This window comes from Helianthus annuus, chromosome 4 (assembly GCF_002127325.2).
Source record: "Helianthus annuus cultivar XRQ/B chromosome 4, HanXRQr2.0-SUNRISE, whole genome shotgun sequence".
NCBI lineage: Eukaryota > Viridiplantae > Streptophyta > Magnoliopsida > Asterales > Asteraceae > Helianthus > Helianthus annuus.
Window position 1 is genome coordinate 205,329,380 of NC_035436.2, and position 11,794 is coordinate 205,341,173.

At 35.5% G+C, this 11,794-nt stretch overlaps 1 long non-coding RNA gene across 1 annotated transcript; it reads right to left on the bottom strand.

Annotated features, from left to right (window-relative positions):
* Positions 1-9,159: 9,159 nt before the first annotated feature.
* On the bottom strand, positions 9,160-11,412 carry LOC110935342. Its single transcript, XR_002589055.2, has 2 exons — positions 11,010-11,412; positions 9,160-9,533 (listed from the first exon to the last, which is right to left on the bottom strand). It is a non-coding gene; the product is annotated as an uncharacterized LOC110935342 (long non-coding RNA).
* Between the last annotated feature and the right edge of the window lie 382 nt (positions 11,413-11,794).

Below are 11,794 nucleotides of genomic sequence, written 5' to 3' on the forward strand. Positions count from 1 at the left end.
GGATGAAATGGTAACTAAGTACCATCTCATACGAATAAATGGTCAATTAGGCTAAATGGGTCAATTGGTGTTGTTAACACCATTTGACAACTCATTTGACAAATCGCTTGTTGAGTTTTGTAATTACAGGAGATAACATAAGCTTGCGTTGCTTTAACTAGAAAGATTTAACGCAAAAGTTATGTAAACGGGTCAATACTTTGACCCGAGCCAGGTACGTATAAATAAGCTTTTAGTTAATCACGCAATTTTGGTCAAATATTTAGCGAAAGTCCTTCGTCGTAATGTGAGGGACTAAAGTTGACCAAAACACCCTTGAAGGGTATATTGGGCAAACGGCCCATAGGGGTTGTTTAGGAACTTGTGTTAAGATTATGGAATCATTACATATGAATAAAAGTCATAGGAATACACATTCGTGGGTCAAATGCTCAATTATGGTCATTTGCGTAAAATGACAAACCGATGAGCAAAATTTAGGAAAAGGGGGGACATTACGTCAAATCCACCACAAAATAGTTGTGGTGGATTATTTGTAGTTAATTAGACATGGAATTTTTGTAGCGTCAATAGAAAAGCACAGTTCTAGTCTAAAATGCGCAAATACCCTTAACGGGTCAAAATAAGCATTTAAGCGAAAACGGGATGTTATTATGTAAGAAACCCATGATTTGAGATTAATATGATAGGAGATATTGAAATAATGAATTTCATGAGTTTAAAGGTCAAATAAACATGTTGGTGTGGTAAAATCATGAACGGGTCAATAATTGGTAAAAGGGGTAGTATGCCGAAGACTTAATAGTCTGAGATTTTTTTAATCCGGATGTCGGATTTTAACTCCATAAGATGGAGAATTAAATTACGGACGCGTAGGAAAAAGAATCGGGTAAAACGGATCAATAACGAAGAAGTTATGGCCGTTTCCGTGAAATCGGGTTGAGCTGGGTATGTAGAGCAACTGATTAAGCATCAGTCTGTGAAAAAGGGGGCCTAGCGTCACGCGACGCCCTCTGTTCCGGAAATAAATTTGTTTTGTTGTTGTTTGACCCATGTAACTTGTTTATATTTATTATTTAACTATCAAAACTAACTTTTAAGTTGGTTTTAATCATAGGTGATTGCCAAGAGTGCCCGGATGAAGATCAAGCTCGATGAGGAACCAAACACGATAACATACAAGCTTCCGCGCGACGTTTCGTCGTATCTTTTAAATGACGAATTCAATTACATTAAGTTGTATAGTTTTGAAATGTTGTAAATATGTTGGAATGTTAGTATGAAAAGTTTTTATAAAGTCACATTCTAGCATTAAAATGTGTATATATTTAATAAAATCTTGATATATAAGACGGGCGTTACAAGTTGGTAATCAGAGCACAAGGTTGTTGACAAATGTGTTCGGTTCGAGGCTTGATCGCAAATCCGGTAAGTACATGTATATCAATGGTTTAGTATGATTAAAGTGTTGTAAACAACACATAGGGTTATCGTGTAATATACGATACCTCAATTAAATAATAGATATAGTTAACAAAATTACGTGCGTTAACACGTATAGTAGAAAAGCCTTGTATTATGATACGGGCATTTAATAAAGTTGACATTACTAACTTTTATGAATGTTCTAATTGGAGGAAACTCGCATTTGAAGATGACGAGGGTTGAACAAATTATGAATATGATAGAGGAACGGTCCGAAGTATGACAAGAGGAGCATGCTCACCAAGGACTAAATCGCGCAACGATTGCGAATAAGTTATTGGCAAAGAGAGCCTGTTAAAGCAAGCATTACCAGGTGTACATTTTAAATTTAATTGCACAAATAGTAATATGCAACTAATATGTAGAAATTGAAAGTTGCATATGTAGATTAAAAACTTGGAAAAACCCGAATAGAAAATGTATTCGGGATATTGTTTTACAAGAGAAATAAATAGAGGCATTACTTACATAGGGCGTGATGTGAAAACTATAAAAAGGTCATGCGTGTCATGTGTTAATCGCTTACTCTGGCCAAGTAAGTAGTGGCATATGATACCATGAACTTCTTATAGCGGACACATTTACATCCGATGTAGTAAGGACGTGGTGAATGGGACAAATTAAAAAGTACCCAAATGAAACAAATGAACAAAATAGTTGATAATAATGTAAACGCACAGCCGGGTGACGGAAGCGTATTACATTAGGATAATGAGCCCGAGAGAAGGGACGAGGATTAATGAAAATGATGATATAAATGAATGATCAAAAGAAAATTCATGAAAATAAGTCATTTTGGACGAAAGGGCCATGGTGAACGAAATGGGCAAGTAAAACCAAAGTATAGATGATCCGCCGGGTCATAAAAACAAAGGTGTTGCCCACACGAAAAAGATAATCAAGGTTGTTAACTTTAGTCGTAGTAAAGCAAGGATAACGATGATAATCGTCACTCATAATTAATAAGGCCGCCAATGGTGGTCACGTAAAGAATAAAAGACATGGTCGAATAAAAGCGACGGATTTCGCTAAGATGACCAAGTAAATTCAAAATGAATTCTTAATGCATACCGGAAGGGGTGCAATGATAACAATTTCGGTAAAACACCCGGTTGATGGGTAAGGAATTAAACGCATGCGTAGACTGAGAAACAGGAATGCGTATGCAAAGTCAAAAAGACTCGGGTTTTGAGTCATAACTAAAAGACGACGAGATGATGTAATTAGAAATTTTGAATAAATTACGTTCAACTATTTTAAAGTTGAATGGGTTGAATAAAGACTGAAGTTTGACATTCATAAGTGATGAATTTTCACACGAACAAGTCAAACAAATTTAATAAAGAATGACACTTGCTAAAGTAAGTAAGCGCGAATCGAATAAATAAAAGTGTGAAATATTAATAAACCTATGTAAAGGAGTTATAGGCATAAAAAAACATTAAAATAAAAGAACCCGGGTAATGGGACGTAAAGAAGTATAGGTAAGAACCGGGTAACGGTAAGTGTAGGGTAAACCGACGTATAATTGACATGAGAAGTCAAGAAGTCGGAAAGATAATTCGAAAGAAAACAATGTAGCCTTAGACTACAGTCAAGGTAAAACGAAATGCAAAAGCGAAAATAAAAGAATTGAAAGATAAAAATGGTACCTTGACACCGTAAATATATATATACAGTTTGAATAATGACTAGGATAAAAGATGATTTTCGGGATCATCACAACTTATGATATTATAAATAACGCTAAGGTCTACGGGACCAAAAAGACCTTCGGATCACAAATAGAAGGAAACGAACTGTTGGGTCTCACCTTAAAAAGGTGAAAAATATAAAGAAATAGCCTATGAGGCTAAGTGAAAGAACCTACGGGTCAATAATGTAAAGCGATGAAACTGGTTGTAACTCCCTGCGTAAAGTAATATCGGAAGGTAAAAATTGTATAAAAGCGATGAGTTTCGCTAAGTTAACCGAACGGGTTAAAATGAAGAGATCATGAAAAAGTTTGGTAGGCAAAAGTGGAAGATTTCACTAAAACATCTAAATGGACTAAAATGACAAAATAATTCACAATTATTAAATTGTGTTATTTTCACAAAGGGGCGAAGGCATTGCCAAAATGACAATAGAAAGGAATAAGTCATCGAACGTAAAATTCCTAAATATGAGAAAAGATGTAGGACAAAGGGAAAACATAAACTAAAAATTTAATTTTTAGTTAAAAGCAACGTGTTAGCTAACATAAGTATTAAGAAGAGGTTTAAGAAATCGTAAACACACATAAGGACGAAGATAGCAGTATAGAATACCCGGGTGACGGGTATGAAGCGACGGTGACTAATTAGTCTAGTCGGTAAAACTATGCAAGGTCAAGATAGTGTTATGACCAATATAAAGCGCTTGTCAACATAAGACAAACGCGGAGTAAACGTGTTGATGGACTAACGTGACTAAACGGTCGAGTGATTACTCGGTCAAATAGGCGACAAGATAAGAAATACAAGACGAAGGTTATGGTTCGTGAGGACTTACACATGAAAGACACTCACGTCAATACTAATGATAAAATAGTGACCAAAAAGAACGAATGCTTTAAAAATGAAACGAAGTTCGTTTGGTTTAAACTAATGAACTACGTAAGCAAGGTTTCGGGGACGAAACCTCTTTAAGGGGGGTAGACTTGTAACACCCCGAAAACGGGTTTGGTAATCAAACCCCGTTAATACTAATACACGGGTAAAATACCGCTAGCGGTAAAGGTAACCCGGTAAATATTAGGGTTTAAAATAAATAAACCTAATATTCAATAAAACGAGAATAAATGCTTTTAAGGAAATAAAGTTTATAAGAAGCCTGAATTAACAGGACTTAAAATAAACTGAGTCATAATTCCCCGAACCCACTAAGTTAACTAGGAATATTTAACCTAGTTAATAAGTGGGAGTAGTGCTAGAAACAGTTAGATTGTGGCTTACTTAATAACTAACCAAATACGAGGGACCAAACTAAGATATCTTGAAAATGGTTTTAATAAAAAAAATAACACAACACACACTAAAAGTGTGTGTGTGCGTGCGTGGGGATGGCCAGGAGAAAGCTCACATGGAGCTCTAGCCCTAAATCCAACAAATCTCTCAAATTGAAGCTCAAATCAAACCCAAATCGTCTACATGTTTACAAATTCGTGATCACCTAGTCGTGGGGATTACAAGGTATGTTGAATTTTATGATTTGGTGATACTTTGAGATTATGATGAACAATCATAATCAAAATTCTGGAATGAATGTAGAATCTATGAGTGTTATTGTGATTATATCTTGGTTTAGAAACAAACCCTAGTAGAAAATTTGATCAATTGTTGTCAAAACTAGGGATTTGGTAATTACCCTATTATGTGCTAAGTGGGTTTTATGTTAATATGATGAACACTCAGATTAGAATGTAAGATTGATGAATATTGAGGTTATGATATAAGTTCTAGATGTAGTTCATGAACACTCGACTTTGAGGTTTGAATGTGTTGATGTAAATCTGGTAAAGATAACTAGTTATGAACTAGTTAGTAAATATGTAAAATTATGCACATTAGGGGTTTGTTAAAATGCCTAAATGAGAACTAAAGTGTTGAAATTTAGAGTGAAAACGCGTATTTGAATGATATGGTAATTATGCGTAATATGAAGAGATAAGGGTTCTAAACATCACGTTGAATTAGATTTAATGTTGTAAACCATGTGATTGAAAATAGTTAACTTTGATAAATTAAGTTAATTAATCATGAAGTCGAATAGAAGCTTCGACATAGAAAATAAGTGAGATGGAATGGTCGCGATTTTGATGACTAATTTAACCACCATATAAATGTTGACGATAGTTTGACTCAGGACAAGCAAGATGGAGGCTTGGGGTGAAGCGGGTCAAACGAAACAAGAAAGAAGAAAAGGCGTAACTTGGATACAAGGTAAGTAAAACTTACACCCATTTTTTTAATTACTATACACTTACTAGCGAAAATTGATCGTGAATAATATTAAGTAATCGAAATGCGATGATCCGGCATGATACAATGCAAGTCGGAATGAATAAAAGGTAGGAAATCGTGAATTATGGAAAAAGGGGCAAAAAGGTAAATTAGTCATGTAATGACGAACAAATAAAGATGCTTTTATGTAAAACGAGTTAAAGGGAAAACCGGGGTAGGTTTAAAGGGATGAAATGGTAACTAAATACCATCTCATATGAATAAATGGTCAATTAGGCTAAATAGGTCAATTGGTGTTGTTAACACCATTTGACAACTCATTTGACAAATCGCTTGTTGAGTTTTGTAATTACAGGAGATAACATAAGCTTGCGTTGCTTTAACTAGAAAGATTTAACGCAAAAGTTATGTAAACGGGTTAATACTTTGACCCGAGCCAGGTACGTATAAATAAACTTTTAGTTAATCATGCAATTTTGGTCAAATATTTAGCGAAAGTCCTTCGTCGTAATGTGAGGGACTAAAGTTGACCAAAACACCCTTGAAGGGTATATTGGGCAAACGACCCATCGGGTTGTTTAGGAACTTGCGTTAAGATTATGGAATCATTGCATATGAATAAAAGTCATAGGAATGCACATTCTTGGGTCAAATGCTCAAAAATGGTCATTTGCTTAAAATGACCAACCGATGAGCAAAATTTAGGAAAAAGGGGGACATTACGTCAAATCCACCACAAAATAGTTGTGGTGGATTATTTGTAGTTAATTAGACATGGAATTTTTGTAGCGTCAATAGAAAAGCACAGTTCTAGTCTAAAATGCGCAAATACCCTTAACGGGTCAAAATAAGCATTTAAGCGAAAACGGGATTTTATTATGTAAGAAACCCGTGATTTGAGATTAATATGATAGGAGATATTGAAATAATGAATTTCATGAGTTTAAAGGTCAAATAAACATGTTGGTGTGGTAAAATCATGAACGGGTCAATAATTGGTAAAAAGGGTAGTATGCCGAAGACTTAAAAGTCTGAGATTTTGTTAATCCGGATGTCGGATTTTAACTCCATAAGATGGAGAATTAAATTACGGACGCGTAGGAAAAAGAATCGGGTAAAACGGATCAATAACGAAGAAGTTATGGCCATTTCCGTGAAATCGGGTTGAGCTGGGTATGTAGAGCAACTGATTAAGCATCAGTCTGTGAAAAAGGGGGCCTAGCGTCACGCGTCGCCCCTTGGCGTCACGCGACGCCCCTGTTCCGGAAATAAATTTGTTTTGTTGTTGTTTGACCCATGTAACTTGTTTATATTTATTATTTAACTATCAAAACTAACTTTTAACTTGGTTTTGATCATAGGTGATTGCCAAGAGTGCCCGGATGAAGATCAAGCTCGATGAGGAACCGAACACGATAACATACAAGCTTCCGCGCGACGTTTTGTCGTATCTTTTAAATGACGAATTCAATTACATTAAGTTGTATAGTTTTGAAATGTTGTAAACATGTTGGAATGTTAGTATGAAAAGTTTTTATAAAGTCACATTCTAGCATTAAAATGTGTATATATTTAATAAAATCTTGATATATAAAACGGGCGTTACACAAGGTCTAGGGCATAAGCTTGGGCCAAGTAAGTTCGAACCACAATACACTGTATTGGCCAAACAAAAGATTAAGAAGGTGGATGAGAAAGTTGAAAGGTAATACATATATATTTTCATATAAGATTAAATATTTTAGCGTTAGTCTTTTTTTTATTTTGCTTTAGGATTCCGCAAAGATTATTGTCATCACAAAGCACAGCAGTCTAAAGGGTCAACTGGAGTTTTTTTTTACAAAATCGAGTTTCTTTCTTTTGTTAGTGAAGAGTTGGTTAAATCGAGTTGAATTTTCTACTGTGAGGCTTTTGTATGATGTGAATGTTGAGGAGTTTTTGCTATTTTTGGTTAAATGCGCCTGATGATTTCAATTCTCACAATCCAAAGGCAAAGATTAATCATGCTATGAAAGCATGATTAGGTGTAATTGCTTAAATATTGCTATTGTTATTAACGTAATGGCGACACGTTAAAAAGACACGCGGGTAAAAGGAAAAAAGAAAAACTGTCCCAAGGGGTGTAAAGGGGTTTGTTATGTTATTGGTCCTGTGAAAAACAACAATAAGAACCAAGTCCATGCTGGTAAGTTCTTTTGTTGGTAGTTCATCATAAACTTTTGAGGCTCACGCTTCTGTCATTCTTGCATTGCATTTTACTATTTGAAAACCTTTCATAAATCTATCTTTAATTTAATAATTAAGTTATATCTTATATCGTTTTCAAATATGTCTTGAATGTTTTTGTGGGACTTAATCTTTTTTTGATGTTGTTAAGCGTCTAGTACATGGGTTTTGCAGAAAGCATGGATGGTAAAGGAGGATACGCAAAAAAACATGGTTGATAAAGGGGTGTTGGAAGATGATCAACTAATTGCCGGGAAAAGATAGATTTGAAAGACGAAATCAAACAACTTAACTGAGAACTCACGTTACAGGACACATCCAAGCGATTACGAATGGAAACCGAATAATCCATTTCATCATGGAGCGCGAAACAAATGGGATTCATAAGTTGTATAGATAAGACATATGAAGAAAACGCCTCGCTCATACGCAGGAAAATTTACAAGGCCCTGCGAGGCAACGCCCGCGGGTCTAAATTCTAGTTAATATTAGAATTGAAATGAATAGTGATTTTAAAATTATAATAATATATAGCTTTTTTAATACTTTTATTATTTTAATATTATAATAATAGTTATTTTCTTTATTTTTAACTTTAATCTTTCTTTTAATATCAGGGGTTGGGATAAGCTTGGTATCAACCGGTATCGAACCAGTACTGGTATCGAAAATACCGGGACGGTCCTGTTCGGTATCAGCACATGAAGGTAAAAAACCGGCACTAATACAGAAAACATCAAAAGTTGGTGCCAAATTGATATTGGAAATCTTTTGGTTCGGGGAATTAAGTGCTGCTACCCGGTACCATTTGCTAATCCCTGATCACGGTTACCGTACGAACAACGGTATCGTACAACTTTTTTTTGTTGATTTTCTTCAACTTTTAATGTTTTCTTTTTTTAGTTTCAGGTGTAGGATGAGGTCGGTGCCAACCGATACAGAATCGGTACTGATACCAAAAATATCAGTTACGGTACCGGTATATGAAGGTAAAAAACAGTTGTGAACCGGTACTGGGAACGCCAAAAGTAGGTACCGAATTGGTACTTAAGATCTTTCGGTTCGGCAAATTTGGTGCCGGTACCAAGAACAATTTACTCATCTCTGACCACGGGTTTCATACGAACAATATCGTTACTATATAACTTTTTTGGTTGATTTTATTTCGGTTATCTTTTAGTGTTTTTTTCTACATTTTCTTTTTACTCTTGTTAGCAGTTCCATTCACAACACGCTCGTAGTAATTTCAAAACACATGTAAACACAGACTAAATAACAAAATAAATTAATTTCATTTACTACACCATCGATTCATTAAGGTGCTGTTTGTTTTTTCAGAGGTAAAATGTCTGCAGTCTGCGGACCACATCTGCAGACATCTGCAGCTGAAGAGGTGGGCCAAACCTCTGCAGTCTACAAGAAGAAGACTGTTTGTTTTTTAACTTCTGCAAGCTGTTGAAATAAGTTGAAATATAAATAAACTGATTTTATTTAACTTAAAAGAGTTTTTTAACATTCAAACATAAATAATAGTTATACAATACTGAAATAATATTCATAAAAAGACAATAACATTTTTTTAAATCATTGAATCCGTGCTTTGCATTCCGCAGATGAAACCATCCAATATGTTAGCCAGTGATGTTGTTATTGTTCAACTTGGTTAAAAGTCTTTAGAACTTAGACGCACCACCAATCTCGCTATAGACATCACATGGAAGAAACAACAGATTCGGCCTCAGCTCCACTTTGAGAAAGTGATCCCCTTGTCCACCTCTTTAACATGCTTGGAGCTACCTTTGGTTGACCCATAGGAACCATATGCCCAGCATCATGACCCTGTTACATATGCTAATGTCAAACTTTGACTTCCATAAGTCAAAAGCCAGTACTTCCCAAAACATATTTCTCACAAATTACTTTACACTTTTAACATTTTTTTTAAAAAGTTAACAGTGCTTTTTAACATTGTAATGTAGATATCATAATTAAAGTAGAAAAAATAACTAAATAGATTTGAATATGAAATAATAACTAAACTAAAATCAGAAAACAAGAATGTGTGCCATTGGTTCCCTAACCACATCTATGTTCAATTTCCAGCAAATAAAAAGCTCAACAAGCATCTTAGATCAAGGATTGAGCTCACTTTAAAAAGGACCTATATATCTTATTAAAAACATATCGTGGAGTCATGTAAGTCAGCACATGCATATATATGTAAATCCTACTTTCTTTCTCTAGCATCAAACAACCAATTTCCACATAAATCCTAATAAACCAACAGTGGAAGTCTGGTATTAAACCACAACAAGGTAACCACTTTACAATCTTGCATTATTGTATAAGCTATTTACATTGTTTTAAGTTTTATATAACATCCAACAGTTTATGATCTTCTTTAATACATCATTATCAGACCCAAATCCGAACCCCACCCCTTCTCCCATTTCAACATATTCTGTGTCTAGTTTCAAACGGTCTGAATCAGCCATGTGTCTAGTTTCTACTAAATAAAGTACACATCAAGGGCGTAGCTTAAGAGGTGCCGGGAGGGGCGCCTGACCCCCCGAACTTTTCGCTCAGTAGTGTTATATATGTAGTTTTCGTATAGAAATTTTTGGGTATATACATTTTCGACCCCCTGGTTCTATAGAAAATTTTGGGTATATACGTATTCGACCCCCCCGTTTTCATGGTCAAGCTTCGCCACTGGTACACATCATAACAGTGTTGAATAAATAACGTATTTAGAGGTTCAAGCAAAAACGACCGGTTTAACCTAAAAACTTTTTTAGTTTTTCTTTTGTATATTACTACTATAAAATCACTAAAAACAACATATATATCTCTATAAAACAACATGGATCCATTTAAGTCAATCTGCGAACTTATTAGGTTAGGTTGACTTGAGACTGATCCATTTCGCTAAATTTACTTGATGGCTCTACACAAAAACGACTGGAATCCATTTAAGCTAAATTCAAATCGGTGAAATTCATATCATATTCAAGTTTCATCACTCTAATTCAAAGCTTTGTACCAAAACATCTATAAGCATAACCGAAATTCAGCCAAGAACTAACTTTAATACATCGTGCAGCATATCTAAGTTGATGTAATCAGAAAAAAACTGGATCAAGTGTTGTATTTGTTTTCTTTGGACATTAACCGATGAATTCAGATGACCAATTACCATTACTATTAGAGATGGATCGATTACCGGTTAGTATTCCCCTTTGAATAAACCTAATATCTCAATCATAAAACTACACAAACTATTCCAATGAAATAACCAAAAATCGAACAAATTACCTTAGATGTTGGAGGAGTGGAGATACAAGGTCTGCAGCGGTGGAGGGGGTGGAGATCGAGGGCTGCGCATATGGAGGGGGTGGAGCACAACTGCTGGAGAGGTTCAGATCGGCTGGATGGGGTGGAGATCGGTGGAGGGGGTGGAGAATGAGGGGGCTGCGGCTGTGGAAGGGTTCAGATCGGCTGGATGGGGTGGAGATCGGTGGAGTGGTGGAACGACTGCTGGAGAGGGTGGAGGGCGGCGTGGGGGCGGCTGGAGACGGTGGTGCTCGGCGTGGCGGCGGCTGGAGGTGGAGGAGTAGGGGAGGTCGCCTGAGGAATGGAGAAGGAAACTAGGGTTTTGAGAGTTTTGTATTTGGAAGAGGTTGAAGAGGTATGTGAAGAGGTAAGACAACATCTGCCCGAGGAAGAGGTGCTGAAGACATTTTTTAATGAATTATCTTCAGAAAAACAAACAAGCTGCAGACTACTATGTCTGCGCGTAGTCTGCTTGGTGAAGACAAAAGAGGTCTTGAAGCTCTTTTAACAAAAAAACAAACAGCCCCTAACTATCCATCAAATCAGAAATTGCCAACATGCTTTACAACCGACAAAAACATTAAATTGAAATACTATCTATATATTAAAAAACCAACTCAATGAATGGTATATACCGCATTCAATATTTGGCACGTAGCAACCATTTTTTCATTTATCCTCCTTTGATCAGAACCACAAAATGGAAACATTATATGTTTTTTAACACTTTTATTATTTTAATATACACTAATAATTATTTTCTTTAC